This window comes from Peromyscus eremicus, chromosome 10 (assembly GCF_949786415.1).
Source record: "Peromyscus eremicus chromosome 10, PerEre_H2_v1, whole genome shotgun sequence".
NCBI lineage: Eukaryota > Metazoa > Chordata > Mammalia > Rodentia > Cricetidae > Peromyscus > Peromyscus eremicus.
This window is the reverse complement of record NC_081426.1, coordinates 65,118,335-65,123,322: the sequence shown is the minus strand read 5'-3', so window position 1 is coordinate 65,123,322 and position 4,988 is coordinate 65,118,335.

The following is a 4,988-nucleotide window of genomic DNA, read 5'->3' as shown; positions in this document are numbered from 1 at the left end:
TAATTCTCGCGTTCCTTTGAAATGCTTGTGGTGGAAGGCTCTCGACTGACTTGAGCATGGCCTATTCTTCTGTTCTTTAAGAACATGGGAGTCACCACACACTATGCAGGAAATGGTTATACCCCACATGGCTTAAAGCTTCCTGAGAGAATTTTGAATTTCTTTCACTCTGCTTTTTAATTTTTTTTTCAGTGATTTAAGTTCTCTGGTAGGGAAGAGGAATTAATGATGTGGAAGTTAGTTGGGAATCCATGACCCAAAGAAAATTCATGTATTGGAACTAGAAATCCAGGAAAGATTGTGTTTTAGTACTAGAAGTCTGTCCTAAAGTCCAGGGGCTGAGATCTGTAACTCAAGGGAAAACATTCCCTGTGAAAGGTCACCACACAAAGCAGCTTGTGTGATCAGCATGACTTGGTGGCTCATCACAATCACGGAGCTGTAAAGTGCCCATCCTTTGTAGGTGACCCGTTGGGCTCATGGGTACATTCTCATAGTCAGCACTCAACAGTGGCTTCTTTTTACCAATTATTTGTGGCCTCAGAGAAAAAAAAGACCACTTCCTAACCTGTTCTCCCAGGGAGCAGCTTACTGGAAGGAGAACCGGAGGACTGAATTAATTCTAAAAATGAGAAAATCTTGGGACTTCCGGGAGCTCAGAGGCAGCCAACGTGATGGATGGCATGGGTTGTACTTCTCCAGACAATCTCTTAATGGAAAGTGCGGTTCTTCCCCTTTGGAGCCTTTTGCTCTATGGCAGGTTGGCTGAGCGAGCCCTGGGTGAAAGCTACCCTTACGTCTTTGCAGCTTCTCAGGAAAATGCTTTGTCTACAAACCACCATTTAAATATAGGGGGCGGGGGCTGCTTTTACTCAGTATATCTGCAAGCCTGGACCATGGAGGTAGAAAGGGAAATTTCATCAGAGGTTAGTATTTGATGTGAAAACATTTCATTTTAAACGTCAAAAACATGTGGAAGTTTATTTTTGTGTGAACATTAAATGAATGCAATGGAGTGGTTTGACAGAGTTGATTTTTATATGACATATCCTGTTTGACAGTCAATAAAATTCTATTTCTGAAAATCAAAAGGCAGAGCTGGTAATGCTAACGTTTTCTTCTTTCATTGTGTTGGGAGTTGAGTTCAGGACTTTGTGAATGCTGGGCAAGTTTAGGACGCACAGAGGTCCTTGTGCTCACAGATGAGCATGAGGGAACCTGGAAAGTTAAACACGGTGTTGTTCCTTCAAAGAAGGATTCAGAACCTGTCATCCACCCACAAGGCTGGGAACGGATGTGGTTAATAGCCCGGTGACCTTTGCACTGCGTGGCCAAGAGCATACCAGATCCTCCCTTCAACCCCTTATCGTGAGGTTTTGCTGTCAATCTGTAAACTCATCTTTATGGAAGGTGTCACATGCACTTTACAAAGAATTTCGATGCAGTCGCCTCTGATCTTTTTTTTAGCTCACGTTGTTCCTCAAGGGGATTTATGTGTGCTTTATTTTGCACACACAGAATTGAATTAATGATCACCAGGAAACTTTCCACCAAATTATGCTGTGCTTGAACCTGCCTGAAATAAACTACTCGGGCCAGACTCCCGAAGTTTGAACCACCACCAGCTACTTAGTTGTGTTGAACCGAACTACCTTCTTCTCTCCCTCGGATTGTTACTCCATTGGCTGTGGTGGTTGTAGAGATACCCCCCAACCCACACCTCCAACCCCCCACCACCACCCACCCACACCCTACACACACACTGCAGACACTCTATCAATAAACTACACCCCAGCCCCTGACTTCATGAATGCAGTTAACTTTGGCTCTGACAAGAAAAAGTTGGTGGTTCAGCTAACTCAGCTCTTGGCCACAATTTAGAATTTGGCACAATCACTTCCGCCACGGCAGAAAGGTATCTCTCAGGAACCAGAACATTGTCACATTGCTGAGCACAGCCAATCAATGTTACAAATCAGTCTCTGGCTACCGGGGGGAAGACATGAGAGTCACCACCATAAATAGAAACTTTTTCTTCTGTTAATTGTTGACATCTTTATAGTTCTCAGTCAAATGGGGTTTATTGCTTAGGCTGACTGCTTTTCGTTAAGTGGATCATTGATTTCTTGAAGTGGTTTCCTTTGGTGATCTGCCTTGGTGTGAGAACAGGTCTACAGGGAGGAAACTGGAAGGTTGCCCAGTAGGTCTTGATCATTCTGCTGTGGGTCTTCAGTACCCACCAGGAAGCAGGCATTGGGGCAGAAGTCTGCCGTGGGGTGTCAGGAGCAGTGTCTGTACTTTTACTCACCAAGTGGGCTGTAAACTTGTGAAAGAACTTCCACGATGTGGAGGGACGGGAAAAAAAAAAACTTAGCAAGGGACATCAGATTAAAACTGCAGATAAACTTGCAGGAAAGCAAAAATCAGTGGAACAAAGTAGTAAAAACTGTCCCTAGCCAGCCTCATCCAGAGACGTCCATACGGGAGAATGAAAGTATGAGACAGAACCCATTACAGATGCCACTCAGTTCACAGTGTCCTGGTCAAGCTACTGTATGATGAAATATCTTGTCACAACTACATTTAGTAGACCTAGCCTACATAACAGCATACCCAGGCCTTGTCCACCCTAAATGTGCTAAGAACACAGTCTACAGTTGGATAGGAACCTAACATAAAGCCTGTTTTATGATAGTCTTGAATCTATAAATCCATCTCATAGGATCTGTTTTGGACTCTGTAATGGATTGAGAAGCAAGACGCTTTCTTACCCTTATCACAGAAAATAGGTTGAATCATCTTAGCTTGGAGACCACATGTGTATTAAAGATAACTAATTGCTGTGGAATATTCCTTTACACTGTGTGAAGATGTGCCACTGTGATTGGTTTAATAAAGAGCTGAATGGTCAATAGCTAGGCAGAAGGTATAGGTGGGACTTCTGGGGACAGAGAGGTCTCAGGGAAGAAGAAATGCAGCATCCCCAGCCAGATGCCAAGGAAGCAGGACATGCAGGAGAGGTAAAAGCCACAAGCTATGTGACAGCACGTAGATTAATAGAAACAAGTTAGGGCTGGAGAGATGGCTCAGAGGTTAAGAGCACTGGCTGTTCTTCCAGAGGTCCTGAGTTCAATTCCCAGCAACCATATGGTGGCTCACAACCATCTGTAATGAGATCTAGCGCCCTCTTCTGGCCTGCAGGGATACATGCAGACAGAACATTGTATACATAATAAATAAATCTTTAAAAAAAAAAAAAGAAACAGTTTAAGTTACAAGAGCTAGTTAGAAACAAGCCTAAGCTAAGGCTGAGCTTTCATAATAAGTCTCTGTGTCATGATTTGGGGGCAGGCGGTCCAAAAAAGCCTGCTACAATTAATGGAAATTAAAATGTGATGTTAATTTATTTACTTTACCCCTGGATGTACTTAAGAAGAGACAAATTTGCTATCTAAACTGACAAGCCTGTCTCACACATTTGGACTTTGTCTTGACAATATAATGAAATGTTCTTAGCAGAGCTTGACATTGAGGGAAGATCTTTCTTCAGCAACAAAACATGAAAGTAATTTAAGGTGTCCTATCCTTGGAGCCTCCAGGGATATCTTTAGAGTGCATTTATAACCTTCCAGGACCAAGCTTAGAGGCATCCAGGATGGTCTAGAATTTGCATACCATCGTAGGCTTTCCTACAACAGCCTCTAACAAAACTAGGCTGTCTCAAAACCCTGGCAATAGGATTGCTTACCTTATACCAGAAAGGCTGGGAAAGCACCAATCAGCATGTGCTGTGTACCCAGGCAGGCTTTGAGGGGTTCCTGCTGGGAGACCTAATGTCCTTATGAGATTACCTAAAATAAAGAGGCAATCAACAAAGACTAACGAGGTTGCCCCCCACCCTGTGTGTGTGTGTGTGTGTGTGTGTGTGTACTGAACACACTGGTGACAGGATGTAGCGTGTTTTCCTTACTGAAGAGAAAATGATTGTGAAAATTTTGAAGGCACAAGCACAGAGTCAGAAGTGAACAAGTATGAAGCTTTTTAAAGTAATAAGAATAAAGACTTGTTCTATTTGGGGGAAAGTGTGTTTACTTCTTGGCTCATAAATGAGATGGTTAGAAAGGATATTTAAAATTTTCAAGCAGGGCATAGTTATATGAACTTTTAATCCCAGTACTTAGGAGACAGAGGAGACAGAGTCAGGTGAGTTTGAGGCCAGCCTGGTGAGTTTGAGGCCAGCCTGGTCTACAGAATGAGTAGGACAGCTAGAGCTACATAACAGAGAGACTTTGTCTCAAAAAAAAAAAAAAATTGAGGTGCTGGTCAAATACCCCACCCCCCATTAACTAAGGCAGGCATTGGTCTCTCAAATTTGCCCTAATTTGTGTGATCCTGGAGTTTCAAAGCTGGAGTTGAAGTGTATTCTGCATAAAATATTATTTCCTAATAAAAAATTAGCAGGATACTTACCTTATGCTTGCTCACTATGTCCAAATAACCATAACTTCCAACAGGATTTATTATATATGTAATACACACATTCACTATATATACACATTATATATTTATGACATGGCATACTGTTTATGCCTTTAACACATTTTTGACATTCTCATTTAAACAAAGATATTCTTCCCATGCTGTCACAATAGATGCTATCTATTTTCTGTTAACGTTAGAGTGATGAAATATCATGCAATGAAATGTAATGCAAACATGTCATATCACTCCCTTAATACTCATGTGGTGCAAACCGTTACTCAGCAAAAAACTTCCCCAAGTGTCAACCAGAAAATGTAATTTGGTATAGAGTTGGCATTGATTTCAAAGACTGATCAGAAACTGCAAAGTCCAGGATTGGCTAGATCACACAACTATGTGAAGATAGGCAGGAGGCATGTTAAACACGGGCATCTTTGCTTCTCTCCCTCCACATAAATATTTGTTTCTAATTTTTTCCCCTTCCTCTCTTCCTTCCTTTGGAGGCA